Source organism: Schistocerca cancellata, chromosome 2, assembly GCF_023864275.1.
Source record: "Schistocerca cancellata isolate TAMUIC-IGC-003103 chromosome 2, iqSchCanc2.1, whole genome shotgun sequence".
NCBI classification, from domain to species: Eukaryota; Metazoa; Arthropoda; class Insecta; order Orthoptera; family Acrididae; genus Schistocerca; species Schistocerca cancellata.
In genome coordinates this window covers 762,979,643-763,004,084 of record NC_064627.1, presented here as the reverse complement: position 1 = coordinate 763,004,084, position 24,442 = coordinate 762,979,643, and the positions used below count along the sequence as shown (strand labels likewise).

Below are 24,442 nucleotides of genomic sequence, written 5' to 3'. Positions count from 1 at the left end.
TTAATGAGTAATATCTCCTTTTTTAAGCACTTCATACTTCTAGTATTTGATAATATATGTTCTTGCAGCCCAGATTATTACTTTTGAGGGTTCCGTGCCTCAACCGGTAAAAACGGTGTCGTTATGGGATCACTTTGTCTGTCCGTCAGACTGTTAATACCCCTTCTCCTCAGGAACGGCAATAGGCATCAACTTGAAATTTATGTCGCATACTAAGGTCTATGGTCCTTTGACGATGTGAAAAATTTAAGCTTATATGTAAATGAAATCAAAAGATACGGCCATTTATGTCACATATTTCGATACTCGCAAACTAACTCATGAAAAGCTATAGGGTACTTTCCGTGGCCCTAGAATTATGAAATTTGACAGGAATCAACGTTTCGCAATAAAAGTAAAGGAAAAATTCCGAGAATCGTTAATTTGTAATTATAGCACATAAAAAGTATTTTTGTCACTTATTGTCCATCTGTCTGTCTGTCGGTCTGTTACGAGCCATTTTTCTCGGCAAGTATAGGTAACAGTTTGAAATTTGTCAGGTACTAAAGTGTACGGTCCGTTAGCGGTGTAAAATATTTAAGCTCGTAAGCCAAATGAATCCAAAGATATGGTCATTTACGAGTATGTGACCTATTTTACCACTCGCAGACTCATTCATCAAAGACTAAAGATGAAGCTATAGGGTACTTCCCGTTGACCTAGGCTCGTGAAATTTGATAAGAAGCCATGTTTCACAGTACAAGACACGGAAAAAAGCCAAAAATGATTAATATACACATCGGGGCTGCTGGTCTAGCAGTAAAGCTCTTGCTTGGAAACAGACAAGTCACGCGACTGAATCTCTGTCGTAACCTAGTCTTCACCTCTTAAAGATGCGAGAAGTTAGCAGAAGCAAGACGTGGTTCAGATTCCTCTTTAAACTGCAGGTCCCCTTGCCCCGATTGGATAACTGGTGTCGGTTACTGACACAAATATTTTGTTACATCAGGATGGTCTCTGTTCTTCAGGACATGCATGTGCTAAGAAACAGGCACCACTGATTCGATCAGCAGCTTTATTGAATACATGATGAAAGAACTTTCCGATATTTAGCTACAGTGAGATATTGAGCGAACTCAATGGCAACAGGTGAAAATTTGTGTCGGACCGGGAGTCGAAACCGGATTCCCTGCTTTACGCGAGCGTTCGCCTCTCAGCTATTCGAGCACGTCTCCTGTCCCACCCAAATCTCCATATGCCGCGAAATGCAGAGTAACGCGCCCTGTCCGTTAATCCACTTGCTCGCAGCCTAACTGTATTCCCTCGAGAACAGACAACACCCTAGTCTGTATAAACAAACATCGGTTTCTGCATGTATGAAAGATCATTGCTTGAGAATGACTCGACTGATTAAGCTGTTTTTTTTTGTGTTCGAAGTTGTTAGTGGCAAGGTTTCTATGAAAGAAATTCTTTGGAAAATCCACCGGAAAATTCGGATAATATTTTTGTTCGAATATTTAAATGAAAGGAATGTGACGGTTCGGCTGTCACGTCCAGTTTGACAGCTCTGCTGTCGCATGTTTTCGTAGGAACAACAGATTCCACAATGAACATTAATACTTTGCGAAAGAGAGAGAGAGAGAGAGAGCGAGAGAGAGAGAGAGAGAGAGAGAGAGAGAATACAATTGAAAGCGATATGAACATATCTCTGGTGTTTTCCGAAGATTGAATTGATGTCATTTCGTGGTAATTGAATTCGGTTTATTTCGGTGGGAAAAATGCCACTAGCGAGGCATCGAAACATTGGTCGACATACTCGCAACACAGGCCTACTACGTGATCGTCGAATCAATGAGGCTCACGAAGAGCGTAGAAAGCGTATGAAAGCAAATCAAATTATACGAGGGGAAGTCAAAAAAGTAAAGGGGCTTTCGCAATTTCTCACGGTAGGGCTTGGTAACTCTCCTAGTATCCAGGGGTGAAGTACTGTCGTCTGTAACAATTCTATACAACGTGTCACTCTTATTCCTGCGCTAGTCGTTGTGTTCTAGCAGGCCACGAAACATGGCAGCTCCATCGTTGATCTGCTCCAAGGAACAAACGAGGGCAGTGAATCGGCTTTTTGTTTGCGGGAAGTGTTAAAACTGCAGAAATTATTCGGCGAGTGCAAGCGCAATTCAGACGAATCACAGAGAACGAAATCGTCAATACTTTACATATCAGTCGTGGTTGAGCGTATTCCGTCTTACACGACAGGCTAAATTTTCAGTAAGTTGTGCAAGGTTACAAACTTACTACTTTCTTTTAGTATCTGGATTTTTAATAAAAATGGCAAGGTAATGTTAATCAGAACACAGGAAGAAGTTGTGGTCTAAATGACAATAGATTTATTCATCCTTAACGCCACAAGACAACAAAAATGACTAAAAATAGTCACACAAACATTTTTATCTGACAAACACTTTCACTAACATGTGGTCTATGGTGGACAAAGTGATTAACTGGGGATCGACACACGAAAATAACCGGAACACTAATCGCTTTATCTGACTTCAACCGGGTTATGGCACAAAAACTACGCCACCATCAAGCATCTATACTCTACTATTCCAAAAAAAAAAAAAAAAGGAAAATATGGTTCGGAAGAACAGGGTGCTGAGAAACATATATTGGAGCCCTACGCCGTATCAGCGAATACTTTACCCTTATGTTGGTCGGGGCATCACACCACGATGCGTTCGGCGACTGAAGTCATGGACGGCCACAATCTGTTATTAATGGCGCACGCCCGAAAAATGCAAGTATGTGAGTAATTCGGAACGCAGATACTTCCCTATGAGCCCCTGGGACCCCGGTGGATTCCAACGTGCAGGTGAAGCCATTTTCTGGTCTGCCAAATCAATTTGACTCGTGCCACGACGATGTGTGATGGAACTTGTCAAAAGTTTGGATCGCTAACTCAAGACAAGTGCACCCACACATCACCCGTTGTGTGTGTGATGCTAGAAGCACACCTCTGATGGCTCAGAAGGTGACTGCCACAGGATCCAAGTGGCACACTAGCAAAGGACACAAGTCTCACCGTTTAGGTAGAGACCTGCAGTTCTTTACTAGCGAAGCACCAGTACAAGAGTGATCTCTTTCTGTCCACTTTCCTCCTCAGCTCGGTAGCAAAGCACATTTACATCTTAGACTTCACCCACTTTATCACAAGCCAATCACAAGCTGGAGCGCGGTATTCGAAGCTGGGAGAGCGCCCTTTGCTCTGCATACACCGATTTGACCAATCAGAGACTTTAAAGTTAATTGGGAGAAAAGGATAAAAGATTCAGCTTCGTGGCCTCTTTCCCACGTGTTTACGCCATGTCTTTTGCTAACATCATGACCAAGATGGAACCACAGCCCTACATATAAAGCTTGTTATATCTCTTGTTGTGTCCATTTTGAAGTTTCCAAAGAATGGCCATAAACTCGCTAAAAGACTCATGCTTTCACAAATATGTTTCTTAAGAGGGTCTGGACGTCTGGGCGCAAGTGACCTGTGCCATGGAAATTCGCAGAACGCACACAGATGTCCTGTCGGCTTCTTGCCTAACAAGGCCCCAAGACCCCATCCTCTGCTTTACTGGCGGTCTACAATGCGCTGGCCATTGCAGCGGCGACTTCTTGTCGCTTGTCATTCTACCTGGAGGCAGATGCCAGTCGACTGGCACCGACCAGCGTGTCTGCACGATGAGACCGCAGAACTCGGCCGTCCGGAAATGTTTCCACCCAGGTTCCGCGGAAAAAACGCGCTTCCCTCGGCCCACCATCGCCGTGCTTTTACTGCAGTCGTTGAAATCGGCACCCTATTCCTTTGAATGCACATAAAACTTACCATTATTCCCTCCCTAGAGAATGCAAGAAAGAGCATTAACTACTGCCCACCATTTCATCATGATGTATGAAGTCAAATCGCAATAAAGATCATATTCCATAAGAACATGAAGCCGGCTGGTGTGGCCGAGCGGTTCTAGGCGCTTCAGTCTGGAACCGCGCGATGACTACGGTCGCAGGTTCGAATCCTGCCTCGGGCATGGATGTGTGTGATGTCCTTAGGTTAGTTCGGTTTAAGTAGTTCTAAGTTCTAGGGGACTGATGACCTCAGATGTTAAGTCCCATAGTACTCAGAGCCATTTGAACCATTTTGAAGAACATGAAGCGGCATAACACCGAATCATAAGTGAACGTGCCCTGCAATCCCTCAAGGTATGTCCCAAAAGAATCGTGAAGGTGCAAAAGATGGACATCACTCGTAAACATTTGACCTGTTATCGTGAGGGAGATGGATTTTTACAGCAAATTGTTACTGTACATGAAATACAGGTGCATCTTCACGAAACGGAAAGTAAGGCTATGAGCATGGTTTGGAAACACCCATCATCACCAGAAGTTAAGAAATTTAAACGTCAGCCATCAACTGGACAGATATCTCTAACGCTATTGTGGGATATGGAAGGTGTTGTAGCCATCCATTTTGCCCCAAGAGGCGAAACTATGAACAGTGAGAACTATTGTGATGTGTTGCAAACTAAGCTGAAACCTACAATCACTTTCAAACGTCGCTGAAAGCTGCGAAAAAAGTGTCCTCCTGCAACGCAATAACAATTGGGCCCATTCTGCCAAACTGACAGCCGAAACAATAATGGAAATGGGATTCGAATTGCTGGAGCACCCACAATATAATCCAAAACTGGCTCCAAGCGATTTTCGTATCTTTGGACCATTGAAGGAAGCGTTCATGGGAAGATGTGCAACCGATGTAGAAGTCGCTGACATGGGCAAAATTGATTAATGGTGCAACCAAAAAATTTTTTCCGACGAAATCAAAAAAGTTGTGAAATGTTGGACAAAGTGTCCAATTGGAGATTAACGCATAAAATAATTTGAAACGTCGACAAAACAATGGCATAACGTGTGTTTCCCCCACTTATGAACCATGGACCTTGCCGTTGGTGGAGAGACTTGTGTGCCTCAGCGATACAGATAGTCATACTGTAGGTGCAACCACAACAGAGGGGTATCTGTTGAGAGGCCAGACAAACGTGTGGTTCCTGAAGAGGGGCAGCAGCCTTTTCAGCAGTTCAGCAGTTGCATGGGAAACAGTCTAGATGACTGACTGATCTGATCTTTTAACATCAACCAAAACGGCTTTGCTGTGCTGGTACTCCGAATGGCTGAATGCAAAGAGAAACTACAGCTGTAATTTTTCCCGAGAGCATGCACCTTTACTGTATGGATAAATGATGATGGCGTCCTCTTGGGTAACATATTCCGGAGGTAAAATAGTCCCCCATTCGGATTCCCGGATGGGAAATACTCAGGAGGACATTGCTATCAGGAGAAATAAAACTGGAGTTCTATGGCTCAGAGCCTGGAAAGTCATATCACTTGATCGAGCAGATAAGTTAGAAAATTTAAAAAGGGAAATGGATGGGTTATAGTTAGATACAGCGGGATTAGTGAAGTTCGGTGGCAGGAGGAACAAGACGTCTGGCCAGGTGAATCCGTGGTTAGGTAACTTTTCAATTCAATAAACTTTACCAGCAGCCGTATACTTTTGGTTATTTTATTTTATTTCGAACACAACAAGTTTCGGCAATTCATTTTTCCATCTTCAGGCCCCATACCCTTTTTTCGAATGAAACATCTTATCGTATAGTGCCATACAACTGGATACCGTGAATTCCAATCGTTGTGCAATACATTCAACGATAGCGTGACACCAACTCGTTGAGTCTGTTGCACAGCGATTGAGATTCACGATATCCAGTTTTATACCTCTGTACGATAAGGTAGTTGATTCGAAAAAGTCGTATGGGGCCTGAAGATGGCAAAATGAATTGCCGAAACCGGTTGCACTCGAATTAAAATAAAATAGCCAAAAGTATACGGCTGCTGGTAAAGTTTATTGAATTGAAAAGTACATACCAGCCGATGTCCCCTGGCCATAATGGACTGACAGAGACATGGCTATAAATACAAAATTAAATATGGGTAATGCAGAAGTAGGTTTAAGTAATTAATAAAAAATGATAACGCAGATAAGCTACTACGAACAGCATAGTGAACGCATCATTGTAGCCAAGATTGACACGAAGCCCACTCCTGCCGCAATAGTACAAGTTAATATGCCAACTAGCTCCGCAGATGACGAAGAGACTGAAGAAATGTATGGTGCGATAAAAGAAATTATTTAGACAGTTAAGGGAGACGAAAATTTAATAGTCATGTGGGGGTGAAATTTGATAGTAGGAAAAGAAAGAGCAGGAAAAGTAGTAGGCGAATATGGACTGGGGGTAAAGCATGAAAGAGGAAGCCGCCTGGCAGAATTTTGCACAGAGCGTAATAATCATAGCTAACGGTTTAAGAATCATTAAAGAAGGTTGTACACTGCTGGAAATGGAAAAAAGAACACATTGACACCGGTGTGTCAGACCCACCATACTTGCTCCGGACACTGCGAGAGGGCTGTACAAGCAATGATCACACGCACGGCACAGCGGACACACCAGGAACCGCGGTGTTGGCCGTCGAATGGCGCTAGCTGCGCAGCATTTGTGCACCGCCGCCGTCAGTGTCAGCCAGTTTGCCGTGGCATACGGAGCTCCATCGCAGTCTTTAACACTGGCAGCATGCCGCGACAGCGTGGACGTGAACCGTATGTGCAGTTGACGGACTTTGAGCGAGGGCGTATAGTGGGCATGCGGGAGGCCGGGTGGACGTACCGCCGAATTGCTCAACACGTGGGGCGTGAGGTCTCCACAGTACATCGATGTTGTCGCCAGTGGTCGGCGGAAGGTGCACGTGCCCGTCGACCTGGGACCGGACCGCAGCGACGCACGGATGCACGCCAAGACCGTAGGATCCTACGCAGTGCCGTAGGGGACCGCACCGCCACTTCCCAGCAAATTAGGGACACTGTTGCTCCTGGGGTATCGGCGAGGGCCATTCGCAACCGTCTCCATGAAGCTGGGCTACGGTCCCGCACACCGTTAGGCCGTCTTCCGCTCACGCCCCAACATCGTGCAGCCCGCCTCCAGTGGTGTCGCGACAGGCGTGAATGGAGGGACGAATGGAGACGTGTCGTCTTCAGCAATGAGAGTCGCTTCTGCCTTGGTGCCAATGATGGTCGTATGCGTGTTTGGCGCCGTGCAGGTGAGCGCCACAATCAGGACTGCATACGACCGAGGCACACAGGGCCAACACCCGGCATCATTGTGTGGGGAGCGATCTCCTACACTGGCCGTACACCACTGGTGATCGTCGAGGGGACACTGAATAGTGCACGGTACATCCAATCCGTCATCGAACCCATCGTTCTACCATTCCTAGACCGGCAAGGGAACTTGCTGTTCCAACAGGACAATGCACGTCCGCATGTATCCCGTGCCACCCAACGTGCTCTAGAAGGTGTAAGTCAACTACCCTGGCCAGCAAGATCTCCGGATCTGTCCCCCATTGAGCATGTTTGGGACTGGATGAAGCGTCGTCTCACGCGGTCTGCACGTCCAGCACGAACGCTGGTCCAACTGAGGCGCCAGGTGGAAATGGCATGGCAAGCCGTTCCACAGGACTACATCCAGCATCTCTACGATCGTCTCCATGGGAGAATAGCAGCCTGCACTGCTGCGAAAGGTGGATATACACTGTACTAGTGCCGACATTGTGCATGCTCTGTTGCCTGTGTCTATGTGCCTGTGGTTCTGTCAGTGTGTTCATGTGATGTATCTGACCCCAGGAATGTGTCAATAAAGTTTCCCCTTCCTGGGACAATGAATTCACGGTGTTCTTATTTCAATTTCCAGGAGTTTATATCTGGAAGAGACAGGAAGGTTTCAGATAGACTACATAACAATAAGACAGAGATATAGGAACCTGATACTAAACTGGAATACGTTTTCAGGGGCAGATATCGACTCTGACCATAATTTATTGGTTATGAACTGTAGATTAAAACTGAAGAAACTGCAAAAAGGTAGGAATGTAAGGAAATGAGACCTGGATAACCTGAAAGAACCAGAGGTTGTAGAGAGATTGAGAGAGAGAATTAGGCAACGACTGACAAGAATAGGGGAAAGAAATACAGTAGAAGAAGAATGGATAGCTATGAGAGATGAGACAGTGAAGGCAGCAGAGGTGGCAGGGGTAAAATACAGGGAACAAAAGGCTATTCACAATTTGTACAGAAAATATGTGACAATTATAAGAGTTGAGGGGCACAAAAGGGAAGCAGTGATTGAGAAGGGAGTGGGACAGTGTTGTAGCCTATCCTTGATGTTATTCTATCTGTATACTGAGCAAGCACTAAAGGAAACAGAAGAAAAATTTGGAGTGGGAATTAAAATCCAGGGAGAAGTAAAAACGTTGAAACTTTGAGGTTGCCAACGACATTTTAATCCTGTCCAAGACAGCAAAGGACGTGGAAGAGCATTTGAGCGGAATCGACAGTGTCCTGAATGGAGGATATAAGGTGAACATCAACAAAAGCAAAACAAGATAAAGGAATGTAGTCGAATTAAATCAGGTGATGCTGAGGGAATCAGGTTAGGAAATGAGACACTTAATGTAGCAGATGAATTTTGGTATGTGGGAAGCAATGTAAGTGTTTATGGTCGAAGTGGAGAGGATGTAAAATGTAGTCTGCTATGGCAAGGAAACTTTTCTGAAGAAGAGAAATTTGTTATCATATAGAGTAAACCGTCAGGAACTCTTTTCTGAAAGTAGCTGTATGGAGTGTAGCCACGTACGGAAGTGAAACATGGGCGATAAATAGTTTAGACAAGAAGAGAATAGAAGCTTTTGAAATTTGGGGCTACAAAAGAATGCTGAAGATTAAATGGATAGATCACGTAACTAACGAGGAAGTACTGGATAGAACTGAGGCATGAGGAATTTGTGGCACAACTTGACTAGAAGAAGTGATCGGATGGTATGAAACGTTCTGAGGCATCAAGTGATCATCACTTCAGTATTGGAGGGAAGCGTGGAGAGTAAAAGCCACAGACGGAGACCAAGGAATGAATACACTCAGCAGAGTTAGACGGATGTACGTAGCAGCAGTTACTCGGAGATGAAGAGGCTTGCACAGGATAGAGTAGCATGGAGAGCTGCATCAAACCAGTATTTGGACTGAAGACCACAACAATAAAAACAACAACAACAACGTGTGTTGTCTGTGGTGATCATATCTGTGATGTGTTGCAAAGACTGAAATGATGTCTGTCCGTGGTAATTTGGCGTGTTGCAAACATTCAATTGATTTCAGTTCGTGGTTTGTTTCTTTAGAAAAACATGACGCAACTGTGACATCGACGTACGAGCAATACAACTTACCTACGTGATCGTCGTATGAATGGGACTGACGATAATCGTAGACAGCATTAGGGAACAAAACGAATAAGAATTATACAATAACACTAGGTGTTAAACCGGGTGCGAGAACGAACATGGTACGCTGTGCTGTGAAAATGTGCGATTTTGTTTCCCTTTTGGCAGTAAGTTTTAATAGAAAACAGGAAAGTTATGTTTATGGCTGACTTTCTAATCGTTATGGATAACTTTCTAATCCTACCTCTTCGTAGACTAAAACCACGCAAAATACTATCATTAAAGCTACTGTCTTCACAGATGCAGCAGCTGGAAAGGTCTCTCTCATTTCCCGTGTAGTAACGATTCCAACCGATTAACCCATTCATTTTGACTTGTATTCCTAATCAACGTTCCGTTTGCAGTAGCAACAAATAAGTCAGAGAGAGAGAGAGAGAGAGAGAGAGAGAGAGAGAGAGAGAGAGAGAGGGCAGGAGCAGATGGACAGAGTAGGGATGAGGAAATGCATATATAAAAGGGGAAGAAGGATATGGACAGACAGATGAGGGAGGAGGAGATGGATAGAGAGAGTGTGGGATAAGAGATGTACAGGGAGTGGTGGGAAAGTGAGGGACAGAGATAAGGGGGGGGGGGGGGACGAGATGAACAAACGAAGGGAGGAGGAGGAGAGGGATGGAGAGAGTGAGGGGGAGAGAATTAGATTAGGACTTATATCCAGTTCCCATACATATTTAGCAATTGCGTAGCACCGCCAGGTTCGCTAGTGTGATATATACAGGGCGTATTATCTAAAACTCTCAACGCAAATATTGCGGAAATGGAAACAGCTGTTGATGTACGTTTTTCAGAGGTGCTCGTATTGTTAGCCAATCGACAATTTGTAACAATACTTAGAAAGAGTATTTTTTGTGCAAACATACTCTTTTAAATGGAGCAATGCCTATTGATATTAAAAAACTAAAAACCCGCCTCGATTGCGAAAAAAGCACCTAGTGTTAAGTTTTAACCAAGGTTTCAGCGTAGATAACTACACCTTCTTCCGAGCAACAATAAAACCCACAAGTGCCTAAGAAGACCTCTGTCAATGATTAAAAGAACACCATATCTATACATTTATAAACGAAAAAGAAAAGGAAAACACAAACAGTACATGTGTACAAAGTCAAAACCACTGCTTAACTTAATGGTGTACGCTCCACCTCACACCGGCCTATGTTCCATGGGCCATTACCCACCATAAACTGCAGTTACAAACGGTCGCTCACTTACAAGCCTGACCCGCTATCTATGCATATGCGTAAGACAAGGGAAGTTACTTGAATGCGCATGCGCAAACGAATACGAGAAAGTTTATACATGGGTCGGGGCTAAATAGCCCATATATTTCCAACCGTGGATCAACGTATATCAAAAAATGAAATGGATGGAACAAGAGAAGAGCTAAATAGGAGATGAAACCTAAAAATAACCGCACACGGTTGCTTATGCTATTAAAGAAACTTATATGTGAAGCTACCTATGACAACAGGAGGAACTCTTAAAAACTATACCTAAAGCCAGTAGTTAGCCTGTGGGGGGGGGGGGGGGGGGGAGCTGAGGGGACGTAATTTAAGGACGTCGTGGTAATAAACATATAGGGATAAAACGTGAGATGTTCAACGGGCTAAAATCACCTTTATCGTAAAAGGAAAATGAGGATAAAAAGAAAGAAGGTGAACAGCTTGACCAACTGCGCTCGCCAATCAGCGCGCACATGCGATAATCCCCAGATCATCAGATTTAGAAGTATGAAGAACAAAGTAAAGGCGCGAAACCTTCAAAAAATTTAATATTTCTTAGTAGGAGTTGGTCATTGAGGATATTGTCTTTAACATGTTGCAGATGCTTAAAGATCTGCATTTCTTCCAAAACATCCAGTTTTAAGCCCTTAACCTCGGCATGAAGTTGCGATGTTGAAGGTTCCTATTGATATTAACATACTGAAAGTCGTGTAAATTAGAACGTGACTTGTGTTTGCTGCAGGATTATTGTGCGAGTCGTTTACGGGATATCATATTTTGAAAAGTTCCAGCTCCGACACTTTTACAATACCTGTGGTAGAACATAATAAATAACACAACTGTATACACTACTTATGTAGATTACCACCAATAACGAGACAATTGACTATCACAGGTTTTGTTCGAAATGACAACTGGCAGGCGCAATACACGTTTCCAGTAAGGTATGGAACGACTGCAGCACACCTGCTAGCATTGCAGCGGTGATATCCGAGCAGGCTGCAGTAAAGTCGTTGCATATCGTTGGGTGTAGTTGGTATGTGATTGTAGACAGTGTCTCTCAGTTCTCCCCACAGAAAAATGTCTACAGGCGTCTAATCCGGGGAACGGACTGCCCAGAGTAAAGGTCTTCCGCGTCCAGTACAACGATCTGGAAACAATTCGTAAAGAAACGCTTTAGTGCTTCATGCACTATAAGCAGGACAGCCATGTTGTTACCACAGGTTCCTCCTAGTCTACAGAGGAACGTCTTCTAGCATCCGTGGAAGATAGTCTGTTAGGAGGATGTGATACTTTTGCGCGTTCAGTATTCTGTGTATGAAACATGGGCCTATGAGCTGATCTTTCACTACCCCACTCCACACGTTTACACTCCATGGACGCTGACGTTCCACCTGACGAAGTCAACGGGGATTGTCAACAGATCAATAGTGCGTGTTCCGGCGATTTACCTGGCCATGATTGGTAAATGTGGCTTCATCACTAAACAAGATACATGATACATCTGGAGTATCCTGTGTCAGTGCTACGTACAGAAGCTAACATTCTCATAATTGTTTCTATGCAGCTCTTTATTGAAAGAAATGTTATAGGGATGCAATCTACGTCGATGGAAAAAAAACCGAGCGAGGTGGCGCAGTGGTTAGCACACTGGACTCGCATTCGGGAGGACGACGGTTCAATCCCGTCTCCGGCCATCCTGATTTAGGTTTTCCGTGATTTCCCTAAATCGTTTCAGGCAAATGCCGGGGTGGTTCCTTTGAAAGGGCACGGCCGATTTCCTTCCCAATCCTTCCTTAACCCGAGCTTGCGCTCCGTCTCTAATGACCTCGTTGTCGACGGGACGTTAAACACTAACCACCACCACCTCGATGGAAAATGCGTAGGATACTTGACCGACTCTGCCACTTCATTGTGCGATTGCGCGGGATCAACTGCAACAGAGCATGAATATTAATTTCCTCCTCGTCTGTCGTCACTTGTTTCCTTCTGTTACGCAGTCTACATGTTATACTACCACTTTCACGTAACAGGTTGAGGAGGTTGATAAATAACTGACCAGATGGTTGGCATCTATTGGGATACCTTGTCGCATGCACCGTAAAAGAACGAACTGCATTCTTCCTACACTCTCCATACACCATGAGCATGTGGGTTTTTTTCTGCATTGGTAAATCCCATCGTCCACTCACGACCCACTGCTTGGATAGTCAGACGCTAACTGAGTAACAAGTCGCATTGCACTAAAAGAATATACAAGCACACGGGAAGCAAACATAACAACGTTGTATCTAGCAACTACGCACGTTGAATGGCACAAACGTGTGTCAGTGTGGAAACTTTTCGGAATACGATATCTCGTTAAGGCCTCGCACCAGAATCCTGCAACACCACTGACATTTTTATTTTTCCCTATTTTGAGTTTGTTAATGTCAATAGGCATTGTTACATTTTAAAAAGTGTATATTTGCACAAAGAACTCTTTATAAGTATTATTACAATCTGTTTATTGACTAATCAATAGGAGCCCCTGACGACAAATCCATTCTGTGAAAACCGCACATAAATAGCACTTTCAATTTCAGCAATATTTGCGGTGCAATTTCAGGGTGATTCATCCTTTATAGCCAGACGGCGCTGCGACATTTCAGAGCGGATGCACAACAGTATTCGAACCCTTGCGGAAAGACAGTAATCTGCGAGCAAGTAGATTAATGGACAGCGGGCGTTACACTGTGGCGTGCGTGATTGTGGAGATTTGCGACGGACGGGAGACATGCTCGGATGTCCCAGGCGGTTACGGCCATCATTCACACAAAGCGGAAGCTCTGGGTTCGACTCCCGGTCTGGAGCAAATTTTCATCCGTCGCCGTTGAGTTCGCTCAGTGCCCCACTGCAGCTAAATGTTGTGCACTTCTTTCGTCATAAAATATTTTCCTTGTCACTACAAGTACAGCAAAATGAAATTTTATTCCGAGCTCAGCTGTTTAACAATGCTGATTAAAGTTGCAGAAACTCCTTGCACACGGCCTGTCTATTCTGTATAAATAGACGCGCAGAAAGAAAAGGGAAAAAGTGGGCAGGAACTTTACCGACGAGATCAAATCTAACAGCTACAGCAGCAACGTTAGGTAATTTGGCCCCTCTTAAGACAAAGGAAAAGACCGAGGATCTGCCACAGAAAAGGATTATAACAGCGACCATTCTTAAACTTAGGCAGAGCATGGTATTGTGCTCTAAAAAGTTTCTGGACCAGGTATCAGGACGCCAAAAGCGAACATGCCAGACAAATAAAAACTTAGGGAACGAAGTAGTAAAGTTGAGTCATTTTAGTGGCCGTGACGAGCAATAAGGCAAGTTCCGCTGCAGCGGGCAGAAACCAGCCAGCAGCCCTTTTAAAGGAGAGCTACCTCGCGTCAGCGGTGGTTCCCCTTGCATTACATCGCTTAGTCTGAATGAGCCGTTTCATCCTCTTGTTGTCATCCTGAGAATGACAAGTGGATGATTGTGGGGAGGCATAAATTTTTAATTTTCCTCGCGCTGATTTATGAAAGGTGTGATAAATTACGGTTCTCCTTTCATTTCCTACTGGTCTGAAGCACTAGAATTTTGTCAAAATTCAAATGGCTCTGAGCACTATGGGACTCAACATTTGAGGTAATCAGTCCCCTAGACTTAGAACTACTTAAATCTAGCTAACCTAAGGACATCACACACATCCATGCCCGAGGCAGGATTCGAACCTGCGACCGTAGCGGTCGTGCTGTTCCAGACTGTAGCGCCTAGAACCGCTCGGCCACTAAGCCGGCTTGAGATAATCATCTGCATTCCTAAGCTCTAATGACATAGAGTGCTTATACAAGTCCAGTCACATTAATGTGATTACCTCTGATGTTCGACGTCAACGTGTAATAACTACCCAGAGACGGCACATGGCAACACAAGCAGTGAAGTGTATACAAAAGCGTGTCGGGGAGGACGCGTACAATAGTGCAGACGTTGTCGTAATGCGGATAAGCGATTTATCTGACGTCCAGAAGGGCATAATCATTGGCTTTTGGCCCAAGGGTGGCAGCTTTCCGAAACGGTTAAACCTGTAAACTGCTCTGGTGATGTCGTGATTAAAGTATACCGTACGCGACAAAATGGCGCTATCCAAAACCAGTGCCAGGGCAACTGTGGTGCATCGAGGGCCATGATACCGGCGGTGAACGACGGCAGCGGATATGTGTACTGGCGAATAGACGTGCAAGTGTTTGAACGACTGACCGCCCATTTGAACCGAGGACTCACAACAGTATCTCCTGAGCGACCATTGAGCGGAAGTTGCTGCGTGTGGACCTCCGCAGCAGGCGCCTCGTTTGTGCGCCCATGCCGACTGCTGTTGACAGGCGATGAATGTTGGAATTTGCACGCCAATACCGAAACTGGACGTTCACTGAGTGGCAAAAACTGGCCTTTTCAGATGAATCACTATTTACGCTTCATCAGACGTATGGCCATTGGCGCGCACGGCGTGAAGCGTTTCAAAGCAAACCCTGCGACAGTCATCGGAAGGATCTGGGATTGAGGAGAGAGCGTTATGGTCTGGGAAATGTTTTCGTGGCATTCCCCGGATGATCTCGTGATGCATCTATCCTTGGGGACCATGTCCACCATTACATGTAGTTTGTTTTTCCACTGCCCGATGGCGTCTACCAGCAGGACAATGTGTGGTTAGGAGAGCACCAGGATGAGATTACCCTACTGCCATGGCCACCAAACTCCCCGGATTAAAATCCTATCGGGAATCTGTGGGACCATCACGATCGGGTTGTTCTCGCTATGGATGCAACCGAAAAACCTGGCGCATATGAGCACAGCCATGGAGTCAGCATATCTGCAAATCCTTGTCGGTACCTTCCAGAACCTCACTGACTCTTTTCGTGCACGTCTCGCAGCGGTCCGCAATGCAAAAGGTGGTTATTCAGGCTTTTGGCAGGTGGTCAGAGTATAGGCACTTATTGTTAAAGACATATTGACAAGAAAAACTATTATCACATGTATGAGTAATGTCATATGCTGGAATGTGTACATAATATTGTTAAAGATGTTTGTCCCTCCATTACGCTGGAACAAAACGTATCGTCATCTGGACGAGTGGGTGATGCTCCGGGTAAAGAACTGTCGTAATACACAGCAAAACCATTTCAACTACTGAGATGCGTATTTCCATACACAATGCCGAGGATTCATTGACATGCATTGGAGCCTGTGCATGGAACTCTGGGTTCAAGCAAAGAGAGCATTCCGTCTTCAGGCCACGAGTGGCCTACCGGGACCATCCGACCGTCGTGTCACCCTCAGTGGAGGATGCGGATAGGAGGGACGTGGGGTCAGCACACCGCTCTCCCAGTCGTTATGATGGTATACTTGACCGAAGCCGCTACTATTCGGTCGAGTAGCTCCTGAATTGGCATCACGAGGCTGAGTGCACACCGAAAAATGGCAACAGCGCATGGCGGCCTGGATGGTCACCCATCCAAGTGCCGATCATGCCCAACAGCGCTTAACTTCGGTGATCTGACGGGAACCGGTGTATCCACTGCGGCAAGGCCGTTGCCCAAGCAAAGAGAGGGGAAACACTTTAGTACAACGAAGAAAAGATGAGTTTTTGCATATCGTCCTGATTTGAAACTATGACACGGGTATTAAGTTCTTTTTGTAACACTTGTGTTACGTATACCAACGTGGCGCTAACCGCGTTCAAATCCCTGTCGTTGCACCCGGATTGATATTTACCGTTGTCCCTCTAAGTTGTTAAGGCCCGTGACGAGACAGATCCTACGAAGAGGGCACGGGCAGAATCTTCCTTCGTTGTTCTTGTACTATCCGATCTTGTGTTCCGTCTCTCACGTAGCTTCGTCGGTGAGGTCCTAAAAGCACAACCTACCATCGAACTTTCTTTGTTATGATTTTAATTAAAAACTGTTGAATTCTGTCTACAAAACTCCAGTTCATTCATGGATGAAATAAGTTGTTCACTTTTGTAACAAAACTCCCTGTCTATAAATACCGAGGGCACTTGCACTTAACGGGAAGGAAAACACAAAATGTGAGGTCCAGTACGATATTCACTACATCATAATGCATACATAACTTGTTGGATTATGTGCGATTTCCATTGTCTTTTTAGGAATTATGAAACTAAAAAGATAAATAAAGCAAATATTCTACGACTCGAAGCCTGCCTCTGACTATCAGCTAATTTACTCGGTTCAGTACTAGCTTAGGTGCATGTTCTAACAACCCTATCACAACAAAGGTCAAAAATTAATTATAATTGTAGTGTTGCTCACGCTGCTAAATATTGCATTTTCGGGCAACAACAAAGTTATATTATGTGGCAGGTGTCATTAGAGCACAGTTAGTAAAGTCATTTCTTGAAATAATGGATAAACTAGGCACTCATCTTTTCATGTTTTCCACGCTGGTCTCGTTGTGAACTCATGGCTCAATCGTCGAAAATCTAGGTAGTGATGATTCCAAACTCGGATGTAAAGAGGCCTAGGTGTTATTCTGCGATATTCAAAAGTTTTATAGATGCGCTTCACAAACCATTCTTGAAGATTAAACTTTTGCAAGTTAGGACAATGGTGATGTGAAATAGTAATCAGCACTCCGAATTTAAGTTACACTTCATTTTTATTACTTCTGTTGCAATATCACGTAACTCACAAAACATCACTTCACAATATAAAATGTACTTGAAAATATCTTCCTCACTGTTAAAGTTCACATTTTATGAAATGACTACAATTTGCGTCTTTTCAACACGACGACCAAGACTTGACTCTCTAATAATCGCTTACGCGCCCGAAATCAGAGTTACAAGTAGGACAAAGATCATAGTGACAAAAGAAAGAATTCACATAAGAATAATATCATTGCAATTAACATATCGATGTATCAAAGTACCTCTACATTAATGAAATCATATCTGAATGTTGTCTCAGAAATATGTTAACTACTTTACAGAAACACAGTAGAATATTTCTGGTATCGAGAGGTTGAGGTGACGTGCCGTAATGGTTACGTAATTCAAGTACCATTACAATGTGAAGCACTTAGAGGAAACCACAAACTACACTAGCGAAGACTACTGCAGGACGAGCTTCAATCAAGTTTTCTGAGGAATGAAAACGAAAAGGATTTGAATGTGGTTTATTCACGACTCTAAACTACACTCCTGGAAATGGAGAAAAGAACACATTGACACCGGTGTGTCAGACCCACCATACTTGCTCCGGACACTGCGAGAGGGCTGTACAAGCAATGATCACACGCATGGCACAGCGGACACACCAGGAACCGCGGTGTTGGCCGTCGAATGGCGCTAGCTGCGCAGCATTTGTGCACCGCTGCCGTCAGTGTCAGCCAGTTTGCCGTGGCATACGGAGCTCCATCGCAGTCTTTAACACTGGTAGCATGCCGCGACAGCGTGGACGTGAACCGTATGTGCAGTTGACGGACTTTGAGCGAGGGCGTATAGTGGGCATGCGGGAGGCCGGGTGGACGTACCGCCGAATTGCTCAACACGTGGGGCGTGAGGTCTCCACAGTACATCGATGTTGTCGCCAGTGGTCGGCGGAAGGTGCACGTGCCCGTCGACCTGGGACCGGACGGCAGCGACGCACGGATGCACGCCAAGACCGTAGGATCCTACGCAGTGCCGTAGGGGACCGCACCGCCACTTCCCAGCAAATTAGGGACACTGTTGCTCCTGGGGTATCGGCGAGGACCATTCGCAACCGTCTCCATGAAGCTGGGCTACGGTCCCGCACACCGTTAGGCCGTCTTCCGCTCACGCCCCAACATCGTGCAGCCCGCCTCCAGTGGTGTCGCGACAGGCGTGAATGGAGGGACGAATGGAGACGTGTCGTCTTCAACGATGAGAGTCGCTTCTGCCTTGGTGCCAATGATGGTCGTATGCGTGTTTGGCGCCGTGCAGGTGAGCGCCACAATCAGGACTGCATACGACCGAGGCACACAGGGCCAACACCCGGCATCATGGTGTGGGGAGCGATCTCCTACACTGGCCGTACACCACTGGTGATCGTCGAGGGGACACTGAATAGTGCACGGTACATCCAAACCGTCATCGAACCCATCGTTCTACCATTCCTAGACCGGCAAGGGAACTTGCTGTTCCAACAGGACAATGCACGTCCGCATGTATGCCGTGCCACCCAACGTGCTCTAGAAGGTGTAAGTCAACTACCCTGGCCAGCAAGATCTCCGGATCTGTCCCCCATTGAGCATGTTTGGGACTGGATGAAGCGTCGTCTCACGCGGTCTGCACGTCCAGCACGAACGCTGGTCCAACTGAGGCGCCAGGTGGAAATGGCATGGCAAGCCGTTCCACAGGACTACATCCAGCATCTCTACGATCGTCTCCATGGGAGAATAGCAGCCTGCATTGCTGCGAAAGGTGGATATACACTGTACTAGTGCCGACATTGTGCATGCTCTGTTGCCTGTGTCTATGTGCCTGTGGTTCTGTCAGTGTGATCATGTGATGTATCTGACCCCAGGAATGTGTCAATAAAGTTTCCCCTTCCTGGGTCAATGAATTCACGGTGTTCTTATTTCAATTTCCAGGAGTGTATCACCATTTCATTGGCCTGTAATATTTATTAGGTTATCATCGCCATTTCACATCACTGATGGATATGGATCTCTTCTTGACTTTTCCAGTACGCATTTATGTTCATCCTGCATATTTATTAATGGAATTTGCGCATTTTCCATTAGATCTTCGTGCAAGTCTTTCTTTATCGCTTTGCAATGTTGCAGTAAACTTCCAAGGACAACACACTATCTACACTGACCAAAAAAGAAAAAAAAAACTCAAAACAAAGAAGTGCGACATAAATGAAAGTTTATAGGCGTGTTTCTACGTCTGAAAGATGATGTCTCTCCAAATTTCTCGCCAGTCGCAAAAGAGAGGCGCTAGTACCGCCACTATTACGATGCAAATCGTGTTTGCTGTAAATATACGCTGCAACAGTCTTGACGTTTAGTTACCTTGAAATTGGACTTGATGAGTTGATGAAATGCCTTTAAGGCGACAAAGACACCATTATCAACACCTCACTGCGCCTGAACGAGGTTGTGTAACGAGGCTACGAGAAGCTGGATGTTACTTCTCTGATATTGCAGAGAGACTCGGCAGGAACGTAGCCACTGTACATGATTATGATTGCTGGCAGCGGTTGTCACGAGAATGTACGGTCGCAAGAAGATCGGGGTCTGGACAGCCACGCGGCGTTACCGAGAGGGAACACTATTGTGTTCGGCGTATGGCTCTGGCGCATCCTACTGTATCTTTAGCAGCGATTTGGGCACATTTGGCACCACAGTGACACAACGAACTGTTACAGATCGGTTGGTTACTTCAAGAACAGTTCCGAGCCACACGCCCTGTAGCGTGCATTCCACTGGCCACAAACCACTGCCATTTGCGACTTCAGTGGTGACAACAGAGTTCTCATTGGAGGATAGTTTGCAGGTCTGTTGGGTTTTCTGATGAAAGCTGGTTCTGCCTTGGTGCCAGCGATGGCCGTTTGTCGGTTAGGAGGAGGGAAGTTGATGGCTGTATTCAATGTCTGTGTGTTAGGCACACTGAACCTACTCCTGGAGTGTAGCAAAATTTCGTGTGACAGCAAGAGCACTCTCGTGGTTATCTCAGGCACCCTGATTGCAAATTTGTAGGTCAGACTAGTGATTCGACCTGTTGTGCTGCCATTCATGAACAGCATCCCGGGGGGTGTTTTCCAACAGGATGACGTTCGCTCACATACCACTGTTGTAGCAAAACATGGTCTACAGGGTGTCGATATGTTGCCTTGGCCTGCTCGATCATCAGGTATGAACGCATTTGGGACGTCATCGGAAGACTGACCGTCGCTGTATTGGCCGATCAAGTGCAACAGGCATGGAGCTCCACCCCTCGCAAACTGACATCCAACACCTGTACGACACAATGCACGCACGTTTTCGTGCTTGCATTCAACATTCTGGTGGTTACACCGATTGTTAATGAACCGGAATTTCACATTTGCAAAGACTTATCTCGCGCTGACATTAATTGTGAATTTTCAATGTTGATTACTTAAATACGTTACCTACAGAAATGTATTCCAGAAATTTCATTACTCTACATTATTTACTTTTTGATACTGTGATATTTCTATATTTTCTTGGCTACGTACCCCATGCGTGCCCATTTCAGTATCATTAATGTATTACTTCTATCTTGTTCACCAGTCTATTCCGTGACTCATTTTTGGTTCTCCTCTTTCTCATTCGCTCTCTTAGCAATACTCCGTTTTGAGCATGTTCCGCTCTCATGTCAGTTACCATGAGGCAAAAATGGTAGTCCACACTGATTACAAATTTTTCAGTTTCAGACACATTCGTAGCTATGTTTTTTTGAACTTCGGTTTACCAAGAGCGCTTTAGGCAATTCTTAATTTTCTGTTTATTTCTTGTGCCGTACAGCTAGTCATGGTTGTTAGCATCAGTTATGAGTAATAAATCATACTTCAATTTTCAGTGAATTAAAGATTATTTTCATTTAGTGAAGTTCGAGACCAAGTAGAATACAATGGATCCCAGGAAACAGCACACAGGCTGCCAACATTTTTGGGAATTGTTGCTGGTGAGCATCTATTATTAGCGAAAAAATTTAAGAGTACCGCTTCCATTCTCCACAGGCAGCTGGTGAGGAAGTAGATTTCCGACTACAATAGCAATGAGAGCAAAATCGGAGAAGCGAATCCAGGCATGAGTCGCATTGTGCACTGAGCAACGTCAATCGTAACATAGAGAGGTAGCTAGAAACTGATATAAAACGTCTTATTAACTTGGTATTGAGCGGTTTAATAAAAAAACTACACAAATGCGAGCATTATCTAATATTATTCATCTTCGAGACTCTGAAACAGAAGTAATAACATATTTTCTTTTAATTTTTGTTAGGTGATAAACTTTATTGAGGGTATTTCTGATACCTGATGGGAACCACAGCTGCAGATGAAACGTCATTGTATCGAGAATACCAAAAAGGCGTCACAACAGTGGGTCGTCGATGGTGAAAGGCCACGAAGCAAGAAAACTTGTCACATTTGCGTGAAATGTTGTAAAATTCTTGGTTTTGACTCACAGCGATTCACTATTGACTATTTGTAAAAAGGTAATGTGGTGACTGTTCCTTTTCACGGTAATTTACACTGAAGCGACAAAGAAACTGGTATAGGCATACATATCCAATTACAGAGATACGTAAACAGGTAGAATACGGAGCTGCGGTCGGCAACGCCTATATGGGACAGCAAGTGTCTGTCGCAGTTGTTGATCGGTTACTGCTGCTACAACGGCAGGTTATCAAGATTTAAGTGAGTCTGAACGTGTTGTTATAGTCGGCGCATGAGCGGTGGGACACAGCATCTCCGAGGTAGTGATGAAGTGGGGATTTTCCCGTACGACCATTTCACGAGTGTGTTTTAGCGATCCGACATCGCTGCGGACGGAAAACGATCCTGCAAGAACGGGACCAATGACGACAGAAGAGAATAGTTCAACGTGACAGAAGTGCAATTCTTCCGCAAATTGCTCCAGATTTCAGTACTGGACCATCAACAATGGTCAGCGTGTGAACCATTCAACGAAACATCATCGATATGGGCTATCGGAGCCAACGGCCCACTCGTGTACCTTTGATTGCACGACACAAAGCTTCACGGCCCGCCTAGGCCCGTCAATACAAAGATTCGACTGTAGATGACTGAAAACATGTTGCCTGGTCGGACGAGTCTCGTTTCAAATTGTACCGAGCGGATTGACGTGTACGGGTATGGAGACAACCTCATGAGTTCATGGACCCTACATATCAGGAGGAAACTGTTCAAGCTGGCGGAGGCTCTGTAATGGCATGGGGCGTGGGGTGATATGGAACCGCTGATACGTCTAGATACGTAAGCATCCTGTATGATCACCTACATCCATTCACGTCCACTGTGCATTCCGACGAACTTGGTCAATTCCAGCAGGACAATGCGACACCCTTCGCGTCCCGAATTGCTACAGGGTGGCTCCAGGAACACTCTTCTGAGTTTGAACACTTCCGCTGGCTTCCAAACTCCCCAGGCAAGGACATTATTGATCATATCTGGGATGCCTTGCAACGTGCTGTTCAGAAGAGATCTACATCCCCTCGTACTCTTCCGTATTTATGGACAGCCCTGCTGGATTCGCGTTGTCCATTTCCTCCATCATTACTTCAGACATTAGTCGAGTCCATGATATGTCATGTTGCGGCACTTTTAGCGTGCTCGAGGGGGCCCTACACGATGTTAGGCAGATGTACTAATTTCTTTGGTTTTTCAGTGTAGTTGGTACTTTGCATAGTTAGTTGAACTAGAGACATTCTATAAATAGCCTATTATAGAACTAAGAAAGTTAGCTTGAAACAGGTGCAGAAGCATCAGCCATTACGAAATACTTCCTTATCCACCCTATTCGTGAAATATGGCTCCATGTTACTTTCTTGGTTACCTAATCTGAAAACCTGTATTAGATAAAAACACTTACCCTAAATATGAGGTTATCCATGATGTAAGCGAGTGAAATGTGGAATTAAAATTTCTTTATCCTAAATGAAACAATGAAATCTCGCTGGTTTCAATAGGTTGGGATCAAGAGAAGTTACTATGAGAGGGACAATTTTGTTTCTCTAGTAAAAATTATTATCTGTCTTTATTCAATGCTAGATGTATCTTTGCACACTCGTGTTTCGCTATCGTACGGTTTGTAATCCTCTAAGGTATAAATTCGCGGCGAACAAATAAAAAAAGTTTTGGATCACCTCGGTTTCGAGAGTTCCGGAACCTGTACAGAAAATTAGGATTTAGATCAACATAAACATCATTTCCGCCCTTTTTATTGCTCATGAAAACCATACGTTGCATGTTGTGGTGGTTCAGATTGCTGTACACACCGGTAACCAGTAGCACGCCCTCTTGCATTGATGCATGCCTGTATTCGTCGTCACGTACTTTTCACAAGTTCATCAAGGCATTTCTGGTCCAGATTGTCACTCTCCTCAACGGCGATTCGGCCTAGATCCCTCAGAGTGGTTGATCGGTCACGTCGTCCATTAACAGCCCTTTTCAATCTATTCCAGGCATGTTCGATAGGATTCATGTCTGGAGAACATGTTGGCCACTCTAGTCGAGTGATGTCGTTATCCTGAAGGAAATCATTCACAAGATGTGCACGATGGGGCCGCGAATTGTCGTTCGTGAAGAGGAATGCCTCGCCAATATGCTGCCGATATGGTTGTACAATCGATCGGAGGATGGCATTCACGTGTCGTACAGCCGTTACGTCGCCTCCAATGATCAGCAGCGGTGTACGTCTGCCCCACATAATGCCACCCCAAAATAGCAGGGAGCTCCACCTTGCTGCACTCGCTGGACAGTGCGTCTAAGCCGTTCAACCTGATCGGGTTGCCTCCAGACAGGCCTCCGACGATTGTCTGGTTGAAGGCATATGCGACACTCATCGGTGAAGAGAACTTGATGCCAATCCTAAGCGGTCAATTCGGCATGTTGTTGCACCCATCTGTACCGCGGTGCGTGGTGTCGTGGTTGCAAAGGTGAGCCTCGCCATGGACGTCGGGAGTGAAGTTGCGTATCATACAGCCTATTGCGCACAGTTTGAGTCGTAACACGACGTCCTGTGGCTGCACGAAAAGAATTGTTCAACATGAT

General features: G+C 45.1%; 1 protein-coding gene and 1 pseudogene across 1 annotated transcript in view; both read right to left on the bottom strand.

The window, feature by feature from the left end:
* Positions 1-24,442, bottom strand: part of LOC126158346 (agrin-like) — a 566,092-nt gene that overhangs the window by 266,345 nt on the left and 275,305 nt on the right. The window lies entirely within an intron of this gene.
* LOC126164125 (5S ribosomal RNA) lies at positions 16,114-16,231 on the bottom strand (annotated as a pseudogene).